Source organism: Leucoraja erinacea, chromosome 7 (assembly GCF_028641065.1).
Source record: "Leucoraja erinacea ecotype New England chromosome 7, Leri_hhj_1, whole genome shotgun sequence".
Taxonomy (NCBI): Eukaryota; Metazoa; Chordata; class Chondrichthyes; order Rajiformes; family Rajidae; genus Leucoraja; species Leucoraja erinaceus.
Window position 1 is genome coordinate 30,790,891 of NC_073383.1, and position 18,920 is coordinate 30,809,810.

The 18,920-nt window shown below is 46.5% G+C and overlaps 1 protein-coding gene across 2 annotated transcripts in view; it reads left to right on the forward strand.

Moving 5' to 3' along the window:
* The first annotated feature begins 9,756 nt into the window (after positions 1 to 9,756).
* Positions 9,757 to 18,920, forward strand: part of psmd14 (proteasome 26S subunit, non-ATPase 14) — an 82,107-nt gene continuing 72,943 nt past the window's right edge. The window contains exon 1 of one of the 2 annotated variants that reach the window (XM_055638140.1): positions 9,757 to 9,875. The gene's annotated coding sequence lies outside the window, so the exon portion shown is untranslated. Of the gene's footprint in view, positions 9,885 to 18,920 lie in introns of both variants that reach the window. The other variant, XM_055638139.1, reaches the window with a different exon arrangement.

Here is an 18,920-nt window from a genome sequence, read left to right on the forward strand (position 1 = left end):
TGGACTGGAATTTATTTATCTTTTTGCAAAATAAAATGCATAAATTGTTTACAAGGTGGAAATTGGAAATAGTTCAGTGTATGTAATAATGCCCAACACAAATGTCAAATTGTTTATTGTTCAAAACCCAAAGTTAATGATTCAATTTGAACAGAGGAATTCATTAAAAAAGTCCCACTTTCTCCATAATACAGTGTTATTGTGCAAAATCTATGAAGATGCTACTTTTGTCAAAAATTAAAATGCATTGTATCAGCTTATTGTATTGTTGAACTTTATTTGTTCAAAGCTATTTGGTATTTTAAGTATAGAGCAGTTATAATCATACTGCGATAATTAGTTCGAAGGTTTTGCACACATTATGGAAAATTATTTTGAAAGTAATTGGTGAGCGAGTATCATGACTCAGTTGGTATTTTGCAGAATACTTACAGTGCTCATCAGAGTCTCTGCTGGACACACATGCATGAATTTACTGGTAAGAAACCAACCTATTTATTCTGAGCCAGTGCCTAAGTATTGAGGATAGAAACAAATGCTGCAGTAACTCAGTGGGTCAGGCTGCATCTCTGGAGAAAATGGATGGGCGACATTTCGGGTTGAAACCCTCCATCGGGCTGATTGTAGGGGTAGCTGATTGAAAGATAGAGCACAGAAACAGGGTTGTCTGCCCACCAAGTCCACGCTGACCATCGATCACCCGTTCAATCTTGTTGTATATTATTTCACTTTCTATCCACTCCCTAGTCTAGGGGCAACTTACAGCAGCCATTTAGCCTACAAACTCGCACATCTTTGGAATGCAGGAAGAAAGTGGAGCACCCAGAGGAAACCCATGTGGTCACAAGGAGAACGTGCAAACTCCAAACAGACAGCACCCAAGTTCAAGATTGAACCGGGACCTTTGGCTATGTGCGGCAGCAGCGCTACCAGCTGCGCCACTGTGCCGCCCTTAAATGTTTATGGTTCTGGTATGTTGATCCATAAGATCTTAAGGCACAAAGCAGAATTAGGCCATTTGGCACGTCAGATCCGCCCCGCCATTTGATCATGGCTGATCTATTTTTCTCTTTCAACCCCATTCTCTTGCCTTCTTCCCGTAACCTTTAACACCCTTACTAATCAAGAACCTATCAATTTCCGGTATAAAAATACCCAACGCCAGCACATCCTTCCTCACATATAGGGCCCAAAACGGTTCATAATATTCCAAATGTGGTCTGAATAGCACCTCATTCCTTGGTTGCCTTCTAAAATAAAGTTGGATGTGCTTGTCACAGTGGAAGTGCTGCAAAGATTTGAGGTGCATGGGAAATTGTGTAGACTGGGACTGTATCAAGTCGCGTTGTTTGTCATATGCATGAGTACGGTGAGGTACAGGTACAATGAAAATCTTGCTTGCAGCAGGCACATAGACTCAGACACACAGACATAAAACATAAATTACACATACATTCTGCTGAAGAAAAATGTGCAGAAACAAGATGCAAACCATAAATAGCAAAAAAACAGATAATAGATACAGCCAGGCCAAACTCAAATACAATTGATAGATTTGGTTCCCACCCAAAACGTCTATTCCCACCACAGAGGAATGTTTCACCCGATGCCGGAGTTCCATCTTCATGGCAAGAGGGCCCTGAAAATTATCGGACTGGCTGCAAGGCCACAAATGGGCCCCGACCTCGGGTGTTTCACAGAGGAAGAGGACTTAACTTTCTGGTGCCTTTCCCCACAGTGGAAATTTTTGATTCTGCTGTGGGGGGACGTTCGTGTTGAACTCTATAATGTGTTGTGTCCATTTTTTTTAACCTTTTTCTATGGTTTGTATGGAAACTTATTATTTATTTTATGTAAAGCACTTTGGTGTCAATGCGAGTTGATTTAAAACGTCCTATATAAATAAAACTTACTAGATGTTGCCTGTCCACTCAGTTCCGTCAGCACTTTGTCTTTTGCTCAAGATTTCAGTGTCTGCAATTCCTTGTTTTTGTGCTGCCATGTTAATGTGTTTTTTCTCAAAGCTGCCAGGTCAATGGGTTGATAAAGGCAACTCAAGCAGGACGGCCATGGCAGATATGAGTGGCACAGCTGTAGAGTTGCCAAAGACCCAGAATCAATCCTGACCTCGGGTACTGCCTGTGTGGAGTTTGCCCGCTCTCCCTGTGCCCTTGTGGGTTTTCTCCGGGTGCTCTGGTTTCCTTCCACATTCCAAAGGTGTGTAGGTTAATTGGTTTCTGTAAATTGTCCCTAGTGTGTAGGATAGACATAGTGTATGCGTGATCGTTGGTTGGCATGAACTCGGTGGGCCGAAGGGCCTTCTTTCTACGCTGTATCTCTAAACTAAAACTGAACTAAGAGAAAAAAAAGGCAATTGTAAAAGTTGTGAAATGTAGGCTTGAGCTGCTATCGAGAACTGAAACCAAAAACCAAAACATCACATATCCATGTTCTCCACAAATGCTGCTGCCTAACCCATTGAGTTCCTGCAACACTTTGTGTCCTTTTTTGTAAATCAGTACCTGTAGTTCCTTGTGTCTTCAAAAGAGAATGTTTGAGGCCCAAAAGATCACATGTTACAGTGGCTTGCAAAAGTTTTCATACCCCTTGAACTTTTCCACATTTTGTCGCGTTACAACCACAAACGTAAATGTATTTTATTGGGATTTTATGTGATAGACCCACAAAGTGGTGCATAAATTGCAGGCCCGTACAAAGGGGGGGGGGCATGGGGGGGGGGGGGGGGGGCCTGAGGGGGGGGGGGGGGGGGGGGGGGGGGGGGCGGCGGTCCTGAACAGCGGGGCTGAGCGGGGGGGGGGGTGTGGGGGGGCTGAACGGCGGTGTGGGGGGTGGCGGCACGATTTTTTTATTACTCTAGGGGGAAAAAAGGGGGGTGCATGGAAGGATTGTGAAGTGGAAGGAAAATGATACATGGTTTTCAAATTTTTTTACAAATAAAAAACTGAAATGTGTGGCGTGCAAAAGTATTCAGCCCCCCTGAGTAGAACCACCTTTCGCTGCAATTACAGCTACCAGCTTTGCACATCTAGAGACTGAAATTTTTGCCCATTCTTCTTTGCAAAATAGCTCAAGCTCAGTCAGATTGGATGGAGAGCGTCTGTGAACAGCAATTTTCAAGTCTTGCCAGAGATTCTCAATTGGATTTAGGTCTGGACTTTGACTGGGCCATTCTAACACATGAATATGCTTTGATCTAAACCATTCCATTGTAGCTCTGGCTGTATGTTTAGGGTCGTTGTCCTGCTGGAAGGTGAACCTCCGCCCCAGTCTCAAGTCTTTTGTAGACTCTAACAGGTTTTCTTCCAAGATTGCCCTGTATTTGGCTCCATCCATCTTCCCATCAACTCTGACCAGCTTCCCTGTCCCTGCTGAAGAAAAGCATCCCCACAGCATGATGCTGCCACCACGTTTCACAGTGGGGATGGTGTGTTCAGGGTGATGTGCAGTGTTAGTTTTCCGCCACACATAGCGTTTTGCATTTAGGCCAAAAACTTCAATTTTGGTCTCAACTGACCAGAGCACCTTCCTCCACATATTTGCTGTGTCCCCCACATGGCTTGTGGCAAACTGCAAACGGGACTTTTTATAGCTTTTTTTCAACAATGGCTTTCTTCTTGCCACTCTTCCATAAAGGCCCGAATTGTGGAGTGCGCGACTAATAGTTGTCCTGTGGACAGATTCTCCCACCTGAGCTGTGGATCTCTGCAGCTCCTCCAGAGTTACCATGGGCCTCTTGGCTGCTTCTCTGATCAATGCTCTCCTTGCCCGGCCTGTCAGTTTAGGTGGACGGCCATGTCTTGGTAGGTTTGCAGTTGTGCCATACTCTTTCCATTTTCGGATGATGGATTGAACAGTGCTCCGTGAGGTGTTCAAAGCTTGAGATATTTTTTTATAACCTAACCCTGCTTTAAACTTCTCCACAACTTTATCCCTGGCCTGTCTGGTGTGTTCCTTGGGCTTCATGATGCTGTTTGTTCACTAATGTTCTCTAACAAACCTCTGAGGCCTTCACAGAACAGCTGTATTTATACTGAGATTAGATTACACACAAGTTGACTTTATTTACTAATTAGGTGACTTCTGAAGGCAATTGGTTGCACTGGATTTTATTTAGGGGTATCAGAGTAAAGGGGGCTGAATACTTTTGCATGCCACACTTTTCAGTTTTTTATTTGTAAAAAAATTTGAAAACCATGTATCATTTTCCTTCCACTTCAGAATTATGCGCCACTTTGTGTTGGTCTATCACATAAAATCCCAATGAAATACATTTACATTTGTGGTTGTAACATGACAAAATGTGGAAAAGTTCAAGGGGTATGAATACTTTTGCAAGCCACTGTATGTGAGGTGAGCTAAAATTGATTTAACTTTACAACAAGGTTGGCCAGTTCTGATACAAACTGAAATAGTAGCTGAGATAGTTGAGTTAGATATCGACTCCTGAAAGCTGCAAGGTGCCATGATGGAAGACGAGATGCCGTTTATCATGCTTATGTTGGGTTTCATTGGAATAGTGCGAGGGCCCACAAACAGATAGGTCAGCGTTGGAGAGTGATGGACAAGTAACTGCAACTGGAGCTCAAGTAACTGCACAATGAACAAGGCATATCCGTAATGCCAGCATGCAATCTCCACTTGGTTTCTCCAATGTAGAGGAGACCATATTATGAGCACCGTCTTTCAGATAGGCACGTGAATATGCAGAAAATGGAGGGATGTGGATCACATGCAGGCAGAGATTAGTTTAACAGCATCATGTTTAGCACAGACGTTGTGGGTCGAAGAGCGTGTTCCTGTGCTGTACCGTTCTATCTTTTTATGAATGCAAGGCAGTAGATTAGAACTACAAGTGAATCGTTGCTTCACCTCAAACGACTGTTTGGGTCCCTGGATATTTGGAAGGGATTATCGGCAAGTAGTAAATGAAGTGTTTCACTCCCTTCAGATGCATTAGGATACACGTGTTCTGGTTCATTAAAAGGCTACCACAACGCACAAAGATGACAATAGTAAAAATAATTATTTAGCTGTACAATGCTTTTGGATGTCTGAGGATATGAGATTTATCCTTTGATCATTAAATTACATTGAATAATTGATTCCTTCTTCTATATAGGTGATCATTTCTACAATCGGTGTGCCACAGAAATATGATTTTACCCCTCTGCTTATTTTTGTAGAGCTGCTCCATTTATTTCTTCATTTTACTCTCCTTTACGCCTTATTCTGGGATACTGTCACATGGTTCTCTCTTCTCTGTGTACTTTACCACTTTATTACTTTTGTCCCTCCCTGCTGCTTCATCTTCCCACTCATCCCGTGCTGCTGTCTCTCGTGGTGCGGTGATCTTGACACATTACGGCTTCTCATCAAGCTGTTGCTGCTGGCTTTCTGGGGCTCTGCCCGTGATCACTTTGATTCAATTGTCTTTCACTTACTTTGCTTTGCTCAAAAGTCCAATTTTATCCCTTTCCATTATCCTTGGAGTTGTTTTAATTAAATTCTGCATTGGAGAAACAGATTTTGTACACGGGGATGTCAACAGGAGTAAATTGTTAAAGCTGAAAGGGAAGGGGGATTGTTGCAGTGTTCATTAAGTCATGCAGCACAGAAGCAGGCCCTTTGCCCAACATATCCATGTTGACCAATATGCATCCAAACTAACCTCATTTGCCTGCGTTTGGCCCATATCTCTGAACTTTTTCCGTTCATGTACCTGAACAAATGCTTTTTAAATGTTGTTATAGTACCTCCCTCGACTTTTTCTCAGGCAGCTTGTTCCATATACCCACCACCCTCTTGGTGAAAACGTTGCCCCTCTGCTTCCTATTAATTCGATCCTTTCTCACAACCGAAGCCCTCTGGTTCTTGATTCCCCTATCCTGGGTAAAATATTGTCTAATCGATCTAATCCTCTTGTGATTTTGTATACCTCTATAAGATGCACTCCAAGGAATAAAGTCCTTGCCTACCCAACCTCTCCCTTTAGCTCAGGCTCTCAAGTCCTGGCAACATCCTCATAAACCTTCTCTGTACTCTTTCCAGCTCAATGACATCCTTCCTATAGCAGCGTGACCACAAGTTGCTGCCTAAAGGGCCTGTCCCACTTGGACGTCATTTGCGCGACATCATTTATGCGTCACGACGCGCGCATGATGCGTGGTGAAGTAGGCAGTGATTTTGGGATGCACAAAATCTTTGGCGCCACCTGTGTGACACGCAAAAGGCGCCCATGTGGGACAGGCCCTTTACAGTGCCAGAGACCCGGGTTCGATCCTGATTAAGGGTGCTATCAAGTTCAATTTTACATTTATTGCCACATGCACCAATTGGTACAGTGAAATTTGGGTTACCATATAGCTATATGAATAAAAAAAATAACACAATACACAGCGGAATCAGCGTTTCCTACTGGGAGGGAAAGCAACAAAGTTCAGTCATCTTCCTCTTTGTTCACCCGTGGTCGGGGCCTCCCGAGCCCTTCGCAGTTGCCGCTACGGGCGGCCCGATGTTCAGGCCCTCTCGCTGGCATGATTGGAACTCCAACGTCGGAACAGAAGAACATTCTCAGCGGCTTGGAGTTCCGAATCAGCCACTTCCTACCGGAGACCGCGGCTCCCGAAGTCCACAGGCCGAGCTGGGCGGAGATTCAACACTGGCGGCTCTCGGCAAAGGGATCACCAGGACTCCGTGATGTTAAAGTCAGCAAACCACAACTCCACAATGTCAAAGCAGCAGGCCCAACACTCCGGAGCTTCAAATGGCAATTCCAAGTAATGGCAAATCGGTGCGCCGCCGCACAAACTCTGATCGGTCTCCGGCAGGAAAGGCCGCGCCAATCCAGATGGTAGACTGTGAGGGGGGTGGGAAAGACGCGACTCGGAGAATAGTCGCATCCTCGCCAGGAAGTGACTGAGAAACGGTTTCCCCCTTACCCCCCCACCACCTCTCACATAAAAAGAAACCTCCAAAACATACTTTTAAAAACAGACTAAAAATAACAAAAAGATGGAAAAAACAGACTGTGGGCAGAGGCTGCCATCATACGGCGCCCCTGGTGGTCTGTATCTGTACAGAGTTTGTACGTTCTGTGACCGTGTGAATTTTCTCCGGGTGATCTGGTTTCCTTTCACAGTCCAAAGACGCGCAGTTTTAAGTTAATTGGCTTTGGTAAAAATTGTAAATTGTCCCTGGTGTGTAGGATAGTGCTACTATACAGGGTGATCATTGGTCGGCGTGGACTCGGTGGGCCGAAGGGCCTGTTTTCAGGCTGTATCTCTAAATTGTGATAGTGAAACGTGCTCCCACTCATGTGGGACTATTCGGCTTGGTAATAGCAAAGAAACTTGCCAATGAATTTTGTTAAAATTACCTTGTATAACTGATTATTAATTTATTGTAAAAACCTTGCACATTCTTGTTAATGCTCAAAAGGATACAGTGCTGGAATACCTCAGCGGGTCAGGCAGCATCTCTGGAGAACGTGGATGGGCGATGTTTCGGGTCGGGACCCTTCTTTAGGCCGAGTTGATACATGTGCCAAATAAACACTCTTGACATACACCCACCGCCACTGCACACACCGTGGCACTCCACTTATTGTTCCGGGGGATTTTGTTCCGTTGGCACATGGGTCGCAGGAGCCGCCTTCTTCAATGTTAGTTCGTTTGCGGGAGAAGTTGGGCATGCTTGCTCGTGGTCCGACGTCTCGCCACGGTGTGGTGCCTTGCCAAGTTCCAGCTGCTCTCCAGTACTGTTCTTTTGTGTTCCTGCGCCGTGACGCACACCGCATGCCGTTGCAGCGGCTGTATGAGGGTCCCTTCTGGGTGCTGCAGCGGGGACTTGCAACTTTTGTTTTGGACATGGTGGGGGGGGGGGGTCAGCGTAAGACTGTGTCGGTGGCTCGGTTGAAGCCTGCCCATGTCGACCTGAATCAACGTGTGTTGGTGGCCCAGCCTCGTCGTTGGAGGCGTCCGCGGTCCTGCCCGCTCCCGCCTTCGCATTCCTCAGGGGTGTCCCCTGGGGGGGGGGGGGGGGGGGGGGGGGCTGTGTGCAAGAGGAGGTCGGCCGCATCGTTCGTCTACTCTTTCGATTTCGTGCCTCCGGTTCTGGGGGGGGCGGGGAACGATCCTGTGGCACCACCCGGGGGTTAGGCCACATACTATGCGAACCCTCGGCAGTGTATGGTCAAGTCAAGAGAGTTTATTGACACGTGTCCCAGATAGGACAATGAAATTCTTGCTTGCTGCAGCACAACAGAGTATTGTAAGCATAAATACAGAACAGTTCAGTGTGTCTATATAGCAGCATAGACCATATATATATATATATATATATATATATATATATATACACACACACATAATAAACAGATAAAGTGCAGTAGGCTGTTATAGTTCAGAGTTTGTTTGAAGTTGTGTTTACTGATGGCTGTGGGGAAGAAGCTGTACCTGAACCTGGATGTACCAGATTTCAGGCTCCTGTACCTTCTACCTGATGGCAGCGGAGAGATGAGTGTGTGGCTAGGATGGTGTGGGTCTTTGATGATATTGGCAGCCTTTTTGAGGCAGCGAGTGCGATAGATCCCTTCGATGGTGGGGAGGTCAGAGCCGATGATGGACTGGGCAGTGGTCACAACTTTCTGCATTCTTTTCCGCTCCTGGACGCTCAAGTTGCTGAACCAAGCCACGATGCAACCAGTCAGCATGCTCTCTACTGTGCACCTGTAGACTGCGTAATGGCAGCAAGGAGTTGTCACGAGGTTTAGGGGTATGCTCTAGTATAAGTATTGAGTCCCGGTTCAACCTTCCCCCATTCGCGTGTGTTGTTCTCTTTACTTTAACAATAAAGATCTCTTGGATTCACCACGCCTGGCTTGCTTATTCACCCGCCATAACACTATTTGCAATATACTATTCTACCAAGGTGAGATAATGGTCAGATGGGTGAAGTCACAGCAGACTCCGGTCAAGACAATTTATTTACCATAGCCACAGAATGTTCACCTCACACTTAACTCTACCGTCTGCTGGTTGAAGAGGACACCTGTGCAGATGTTACCTGTGCAGAAGTGTGCTCTAGCACTTGCTGCTTTGCCCCTGCATCTGCACTCGCCTCTGCTTTTTGTGACTCCCACACATCTGCACTTACATCTGGCTGCAGTGGATCCCCTCCACATACACACACACATCTGTATTCACCTCTGGCGGATGTGAATGTCCTCACACATATCTGTATTCACCTCTGGCGGATGTGACCGTCCTCACATCTATCCTGTAATGCCCCGCACAACTGCCCTGTAACACAACCCCGTACATCTGTCCTGTCCTGTAACACAACCTGCACATCTGCCCTGCAACACCCCCACATCTGCCCTGTAACACAACCCCGCACATCTGCCCTGTAACACAGCTTGCACATCTGCCCTGTCCTGCAACGCCCCGCACATCTGTCCTGCAACGCCACGCACATCTGCCCTGCAACGCCCCGCACATCTGCCCTGTAACAACCCCGCACATCTGCCCTGTAACACAACCCCACACATCTGCCCTGTAACACAACCCCGCACATCTGTTCTGTCCTGTAACACAGCCCCCCACACAATCTGTTACATCTGCCCTGTAACACAACCCCACACATCTGCCCTGTAACACAACCCCGCACATCTGCCCTGTAACACAACCCCGCACATCTGTTCTGTCCTGTAACACAACCCACACATCTGCCCTGTCCTGCAACGCCCCGCGCGCTCACCTCTGCCTCCAACGGCTGCGGCCGCGCGTGGTGGGAAGCGGAAGTGCTCCCTTGGCCCGGAAGTGGAAGACAGCGGGAAACGGCCCGAGTCATCGTCGGTGAGTGAAGTGAGTGAATCTATAAGAAATAAGAAATATGGAGTAAGAATAAGCACGAGTATCTGAGTCTAAGTCTGGGGCCTGTTGCCGGGAGCGGTTGGTCGGAGGGGCTGGCAGTTGGCGGCAGAGTTTATGCGGTGACTGCGCTGCCCGGGCTGAGGAGATCTCTCCTCTCGACGAGGATGTCCGAGCCGCCCTCTCTCCCACCCCTTCTTGCCCCCCATTTTCTCACCCCCCCCCTTTTCGCCATCCTTCCTTGCCCCTCTCCATATTACAACATGGAGCACAGTCTGAGCCGAACATGCTGTCAAGCCCAACTCTTACCCGCCTGCACATAGTCCATATCCCTCCATTCCCATCATATCCATGTGCCTATCTCTTGACCATCATCATATCTGCCTCCACCACCACCCCTAGCAACACGTTCCAGGCACCCACCACCCGCTGTGTACAAAAAAAACTGTCCTGTACATCTCCTTCAAACTTTGGTCCTCACAAACCTATGCCCTCTAATTTTTGACATTTCTACTCTGGGGAAAAGGTTCTGATTGTTTCACCTATCTATGCCTCTCATAATTTTATATACTCCTATCAGGTTTTCCCTCTGCCTCCGGCAATCCAGAGAAAATAATCCCAGTCTATCCAACCTCTCCTTGCAGTTGAAATCTGCGAATCCAGGCGGCTTTCTGGTAAACCTCTTCCGAACCCTTCTTCCCGTAACGAGGGCGACACACAATCCTTCAAATGTGGCCTAACCAGTCTCATAAAGCTGCATCATAGTCTACTCCACCGTTCAATTATGGCTGATCAAAGTGGCATAAGATCGTAAGAGATGGGAACAGAATTAGGCCATTCGGCCCATCAAATCTACTCCGCCGTTCAATCATGGCTGATCTATCTCCCTCCTAACCCTCCTTTCGCTCCCTCTTTCACCGTCCTGTCTCTTCCCCTATCTCTCCCAATGCTGCATGACCTGCTGATTTAGTTCATAAGTTACAGGAGCAGAGTTAGGCCATTCGGCCCATTGAGTCAACTCCATCATTCAATCATCTTTCCTTCTCAACCCCATTCTCCTGCCTTTTCTCCATAACCCCATGACACCCTTACTGATCAAATTTAGTCCAGCACTTTGTGTTTTCCACAAGATTCCAACATTTGTAGTCCCTTAGCTCCATAATACCATCACTATCGTGGACTTAAAGGCGTGGGGAGAGATGGTGCAGGGGGAAAGTTGAGATGGGAAGACATGAGACAGCAGATATTGGAATTTTGAGCAAAACACAAAGTGCTGGAGGAACTCTGGAGGGAAATGGACAGATAATGTTTAGGGTTTAAAGCCTTCTTCAGATTCAGTGTTGTCTGTCCATTTCCCACCACAGCTGCAGCCTGACCTGCTTCCTTCCTCCAGCGCTTTGTTTGATAAAGGGTGGGTTTGAAAGTAATAGCACTGAGATGACCGTGGAGGAATTGAAACTGAATGAGCCCCTGCAATCTGGAGATAACGAATGACTGGGAGTGGGGTCGCAGATGTCTCCTCTCAACAGAAGCCAGGGTTGATGATGACAGGGTGAATTGAAGGAAATAGGTTAGAATAGTACAGTGGATGTGAAGAGATGTTGAAATTGCCTCAAGACTGGCATCTGTGGTGAGGGGGGGGGAGTCAGGCTGAATCATTCCTTTGGCATTTCTGGGTGTACATGGTTGTAAATGCTTCTGACCTCCCTAATCCTAGTGTGCCCTGTGCTGTCATTGCATAGAATAGAATGTATTTGAAATCTTTCATTAACTTTTTAATTATCAACCCTCATTCATGACCAGATGTGGTAAAAGGGCTTAGGGCTCGAACTGATCTTTTGTTTGCAAGTTTGCTTTGTTCTGCCTGTTGCTGTCTAGGGCACATGTAGTTCTGTGTTGTAGTCACTAGTTTGGTTCTGCTTAGGCAACCCTGCTGCTACTCCTGGCATGCTGTTGGCTGTCTTTATTACATTGGTTTGATGGTAATGGTAGACTGATGAAGACACTGGGGCAAGAGTCAATGGTTTGTAGGTACACAAAATTGCTGGAGAAACTCAGCGGGTGAAGCAGCATCTATGGAGCGAAGAAAATAGGCGACGTTTTGGGCCGAAACCCTTCTTCAGACTTCAATGGTCAATGGTTTGTGGTGGTTTATATTTCTGTTTCCGTTTATGTCCCTTTTGTGCAGTTTTGATCTGCTTTGAATATGTGCCATTTAGACTGTTGGTGCAATACAACATGATGGAGAGTCTTCTCAATGAGAAGTCGAGAAATTATCTCTACAAGCATTGGGCATGTTCACTGCTTTAATGAAGATGTGTTCAAATTGTTTGTGTTAGCTTGCTCTTTACCTGCTGCAGATCCAATCTGGAAGATGTCCTTCAGTGTTTGGCCAGCTCAGTCAATGGTGGTGCCCCTAAGCAGAGTGAATTTGCCTCCCAGAGTACATTCTGAGCCCTTGATTCAATCAATACTAATTCCATATGTTGGTCAACATGTGGGACACTGGTTCAAACTGGAGGGACACTGGTTCATAATCTGACGAATGATGGGCAATGTTAAAGATAGACATAAAATGCTGGAGTAACTCAGCGGATCAGGCCGCATCTCTGGAGAAAAAGAAAAGGTGACCGTTCGAGTCGGAACCCTTCAGACTGATCTGAAGAAGGGTTCTCACCTGAAATGTCACCTATTCCTTCTCTCCAGAGATGCTGCTTGACCCACTGAGTTACTCCAACATTTTGTGTTTATCATCATATAAAGCAATATCTGCAATTCTGGATGGCCAATGTTAATCAGGTGGAGGTTTCCTTCGATATGTTAGACCTGATGCTACGAGACCTTATGGGGTCTGGAGTCAATATTGAGAACCAAGAAATTGTTGTGGAAACAAGAGCTATGTCATTGGCATAGAAATATTTGCCATGGTTTATTTTAATCCTCAGTTCTAAATGGCCTACCCCTTATTCTTAAACTGTGGCCTCTGGTTCTGGACTTCCCCCAACATCGGGAACATGTTTCCTACATCTAGCGTGTCCAATCTCTTAATAATTTTATATGTTTCTATAAGAATTCCCTCTCATCCTTGTAAATTACAATGAATACAAGCCCAGTCGCTTCATTCTTTCATCACATGACAGTCCCGCCATCACGGGAATTAACCTTGTGAACCTACGCTGCACTCCCTCAATAGCAAGAATATCCTTCCTCAAATTAGGAGACCATAACTGCACACAATACATCAGGTGTGGTCTCACCGGGGCCCTGTACAGCCGCAGAAGGGCCTCTTTGCTCCTATACTCAACTGCTCTCGTTATGAAGGCCAACATGCCATTAGCATTCTTCACTGCCTGTTGTACCTGCATGCTTACTTTCAGTGACTGATGTACTAGGATACCCAGGTCTCGTTGTACTTCCCCTTTTCCTAACCTGACACCATTCATATAATAATCTGCCTTCCTGTTCTTGTCACCAAAGTGAATAACCTTACATTTATCTACATTATACAGCATCTGCCATGCATCTGCCCACTCACCCCACCTGTCCATGCCACCCTGCATCCTCGTAGCATCCTCTTCACAGAGGGAGGCAAGAGGTTTTGTTGTCATAATTCCCAGACAGAACAATGAAACTCATTCTTGCAGTAGCACAACAGAATATGTAAACATAGTACTCTAAACAATATAATAAATGAAATAAATATAATAAAGTGTGTGTATTTATTTTTATATATGTGTAGGTAGACACAAAATGCTGGTGTAACTCAGCGTGTGAGGCAGCATCTCTGGAGAGAAGAAATGGGCGATGTTTCGGGAACCAGCCCTCCCCTGTGACGATGCCCCCCCCACCCCCCCCCCCCAAACTCTACCCCCTCCCTCTCTGCCCCCACTCCCTCTCTGCCCCCCATGCCTCCCGTGGGGGGTACGGGTAGGGGACGGGTACGTTGGGGGAGCGTTGGGGGTGTCCTTGGTCTAGTAACTATTAAAACTCTGATCTTGTATGTGGATGTGTGTGTGTGTATGTGTGTGTGTGTGCGCGTGTGTAATCTTCTCGAAAAAACGACGCTCTTACTGCAAAAAAATGTCATATTCTGATAGTCCCGTAGAGTCCAAAATTGTCTTATCTGAAAAATTAATGCAATATTTCTCGAGTTATTAATCAAAATGTTCAAAATCGCTTTGAAAACAAACCAGCTGGCTTTGCATGATGATGTCACGTTGGGTCTGCGCACTGTGTTTCACGTGCTGCGAGTGACATCGCCCGGCTGCTCGCTGCCTGCCCCGCTCTCCTCCTCCTCTCTCCCCATCTCCTCTTCCTCCCCCCCCTCTCTCCCAGCCTCTCTCCTCCCCAGCCTCTCTCCCCCCCCCCCCCTCTTCCCCCCTCCCTCTCTGCCCCCTCCCTCTCTGCCCCCCCCCTCTCTGCTCCCCCCCCTCTCTCCTCCCCCCCCTCTTCTCTCCCCCCCTCCCCTTCTCCTCCCCCCCCTCTTCTCCCTCCCCCCCTCTTCTCCTCCCCCCCCCCTTCTCCTCCCCCCCCCCTCTTCTCCTCCCCCCCCTTCTCCTCCCCCCCCCTCTTCTCCTCCCCCCCTCTTCTCCTCCCCCCCTCTTCTCCTTCTCCCCCCCTCTTCTCCACCCTCCCCCCCTCTTCTCCTCCCCCCCTCTTCTCCTCCCCCCCTCTTCTCCCTCCCCCCCCTCTTCTCCTCCCCCCCCTCTTCTCCTCCCCCCCCCTCTTCTTCTCTTCTCCTCCCCCCCCCTCTTCTCCTCCCCCCCCTCTTCTCCTCCCCCCCCTCTTTCTCCTCCCCCCCCCCTCTTCTCCTCCCCCCCCCTCTTCTCCTCCCCCCCCCTCTTCTCCCCCCCCCCTCTCCTCCTCCCCCCCCTCCTCCTCCCCCCCCTCTTCTCCTCCCCCCCCCTCTCCTCCCCCCCCTCTCCTCCCCCCCCCCTCTCCTCCTCCCCCCGCTCTCTCTGTCTCTACCCCCTCTCTCTCTGTCTGCCCGCTCTCTCTACCTCCCTCTACCCCCTCCCTCTCCCTTTGTGGACTTGCCTGGGAGTTGGGGGCTATGCACGAGTGGATAGGGCAGGGATGGGGGTTAAAGGAGCAAATTAATAATATTAATATAATATCAAGGGGGGTGGTTAGTGTGTGTGTGGGAGGAGGATCGCGCTTTGAGAAGACGGGAGCCAACCGGTCCCACTTGATGTGGGTGTGTGTGTGTGAGTGAGTGTGCGCACACACTCGACCAAGTGGGTCCCGTCTCCTCAACGCGTGGTTGCGGGGGGGGGGAGGGGAGGGAACGGGTCACGGCCTGCGGCGTCACGCACACACTAACCACCCTCCACACCCACACACACACTAACCACCCCCTTGATATTATATTAATAATATTCATTTGTTCCTTTTACCCCATCCCCGCCGTATCCACTCACGCCTAGCTTCCAACTGGCAGGCGCGTCTAGAGAGGCATGCTTTGTCAATACCAAATCTAGATGATGCGAATTACCTTTCATTGCATACCTTGTTCACTGTTCTCTTTTGGTCTGAGTTTGAAGGGCATCCTGATAGAAATGCAGGTCCAATACCGATTGTCTGGCAACTATTGGTCCAGCATCTCCTTTATTCCAGAGAAGGTTACAAGAGCGCACAGAAGTCCATCCGGAAAATATGGCGTTTAGGCCAGGTGAGGTGATCGATCTCAACCTCATCAGGACTCGATCGGCGGATGGTATGTTTCTGCCTGCAGCTGGGGCTCTGGAACTTTGGCCAGGCTGGAACTGGCCGATCCATTCCCATAACCAACTTCCGCCGCCAACTTTGCGGGTTGGCAAAATGGATAATCCAGAAAGGCTCTGGAACCAGGGTGCTGGATAATCAGTGGTGGACCTGTATATAAAATTATGAGAGACATTGAAAGGGTAGACAATCGGAATCTTTTTCCCAGTGTCGGGGAACTGTCAAAAACTAGAGGGCGTAGCTTTAAGGTGAGAGGGTCAAATTTTAAGGGAGACTAGACCAAGGGGCACCCGTTGGGTCGAATGTGCTGCTGGGGGTAATCTTATTTCATGTCCATGTTTCAAATGTTGACATCGCTGTAATCGTCCGTCGTGAACAGGACGCAAGCTTCCGGCGACAATCAGTGGGAGCCATCACTTGTTGCAATAGAATAGATGATGGTGGTAGCAGAATTAGCTCAGGATACTTCCAGTTTCCAGGCCCGCGACGTGGACGCTTCTGTTATGGGGCTTGCTAGGGGTAATGGTGGAGGCAGATAGGATAGTGGCATTTAAGAGACTTTTAGATAGGCACATGGATGAGCTGGGAATGGAGAGTTATGGATCATGTGAAGGCAGATGAGATTTGTTTATCTTGGCATCATGTTCGGCACAGATCTTGTGGGCCAAAGGGCCTGTTCCTGCTCTCCTATTTACTCCCTGTATTTCTATGTTCTGTTCTAAGGTTGATGGCGTTAGAATGTAATGAGGAGGGCTCAACCCACTTTGGAGTTTTGGAGATTCAACAAAATTAGGCCTCTATAACAATATGTTGGATCTTCTGAACTACGCTTGCTTTCAGGGTCTCTGCATTTTACTTTGGCTGCTGCTGATATTTGTGATCACCCTTTCTGCTTGAACCTATCTCCTCCTTCAGCTAAACAAAACCAAACATGTTCTTGGATTGCAGCAATCATTGCATTGCATCAAAGGATGTACATTATGAAAATAAACAATAATTACCACGGTAAAACACTTCATTAATGTGATTTAATGAGAAGAAGAAAGTGTTTCTAAAAAAAAAGATGTTTCCTTGCCCCTGCAACCCCAGAAACAAGTACATTTACTGCCTTCTGCAGATTACACAATTAATAGAAAGTAAATATTTTTCCATTATTTTACCTGACATCTGCAACTAGCTGCGATTTTGGAACCATCATCTCAGATTTTAGATAGAATCCTGTTTAATGATCGAATATTTCAAATTTATCAAGCAATAGAATCTTCTTGGTTAGAAAATAGAATAATGAAAATCAATATGACCGCTGAAATACAATTTAAATTGCAGATGAATTACACAAAAGGATATAAAGTACTGGAGTAAATCGGTGGATCAGGCAGAAGCTCTGGAGAACGTGAATAGGTGACGTTTCGGTTCAACACCCTTCTTCAGTCTCACCTATCCATATTCTCTGGAGATACTGCCTGACCCGCGGAGTTACTCCAGCATTTTGTGTTATTTTATGTATCTGCAGTTCTTTGTTTCTGCAAATGAATTAGTTTTGTAAGCTTTTCTAACCATGATCTTGTTTTAATTCGTCCCAAATCAATGGCTCCCAAAGTTGTGATTGTGGAACAATTGTTGAAATGAACAAAATAATGGAGATGGAGAGATGATTGCTGGTGCAATTTTAGGCATGTATCTTTTCATGTATAATTCACTGGGCAAGCATACTGGTGCTGCATTAGATTTGCTGCCTCACAGTGCCAGAGAACCGGGTCCAGTCCTGACTACGGGTGTTATCTGTACGGAGTTTGTATATTCTCTCTGTGACTGCGTGGGGTTTTCTCCAGGTGCTCTGGTTTCCTTCCATATTAACCATATAACCATATAACAATTACAGCACAGAAACAGGCCATCTCGACCCCTCTAGTCCGTGCTGAACACGTATTCTCCCCTAGTCCCATACACCTGCGTTCAGACCATAACCCTCCATACCTTTCCCGTCCATATAACTATCCAATTTATTTTTAAATGATAAAAACGAACCTGCCTCCACCACCTTCACTGGAAGCTCATTCCACACAGCCACCACTCTCCGAGTAAAGAAGTTCCCCCTCATGTTACCCCTAAACTTCTGTTCCTTAATTCTCAAGTCATGTCCCCTTGTTTGAATCTTCCCTACTCTCAGTGGGAAAAGCTTATCCATGTCAACTCTGTCTATCCCTCTCATCATTTTAAAGACCTCTATCAAGTCCCCCCTTAACCTTCTGCGCTCCAAAGAATAAAGCCCGAACTTGTTCAACCTTTCTCTGTAAATATTCCAAAGACATACAGGTTTGTAGGTTAATTAGCCTTAAATTGCCCCTAGTGTAATTGCGAAATTAGTGTGCGAAACTGGGGTAACTGAACACGTGTTTGGGTGGTAGTTGGTTGGCTCGGATTTAGTGGGCAAAAGAGCCTGTTTCCAAGCTGTATCTCTAAAGTAAAATCTATTAGACAGTGCTTTGAAGGTTAATGGTATGGGGTTAGGTTTATTATTAACACATATATCAAGGTACAATGTAAAGCTTTATTTTGCATGCTATCCAGTCAGATAATACTATACATAAAAAGAATCAGGTCAAATGGCATTTCGTTGCAGTAAAAGAAACCACAGCAAATAAAATCATTTTTGTAGAATTTTGAGAATGATTTTATACACTGTTCTGTATTATTTATTTTACTTCAAAGATGTGTTAAATAATTGTTTTGAATTTAAAAAGACTAAACAAGTAAATGTCCTGCTTTCATTTCCTGCAGTCCCTCAGTTTCAAGGATGACTTGCAATTGTTCTATTTCTGTGGGTCTGTGGCTGAAGAGGTCAATGCGGGAACAGCAAATGGATAGAGGTTGCGTGCAGGAATGCGTGGGTTTGTAGTCTGGCAGTGATGGAGATATTAAGAAGATATTCTTCTTTGAGAACAGCCTTGAACTATTTTTTCTTCACCTGGCAATTCCCTGCCATGATGGAGCTGTTTTGGGAATTTGATGTTGGTTGTCTGTATTACATTTGTTTAATTAGGGCCTTGTTGACCTGGGAGAGAAAACTGGTGTTGGTTTGTTCATCCTGTCAGTGGATTTGGAGACTTTGCAGGGACTAATTGGTATCTCTCCAGTGCTCTTGAGTTGTGTGCCACCATGTCTCTGAGCCTTGCAGGAGGGCAGGGACCATTGCTGACTGATACTCACACATGTGGTGTTATCATCTTGGGGTTTGCAAGATTTTTCTAATCTTTAAATGGAGTCTTCCAAAGAAATGTTTGAAAAATATTGTCTTACAACTTT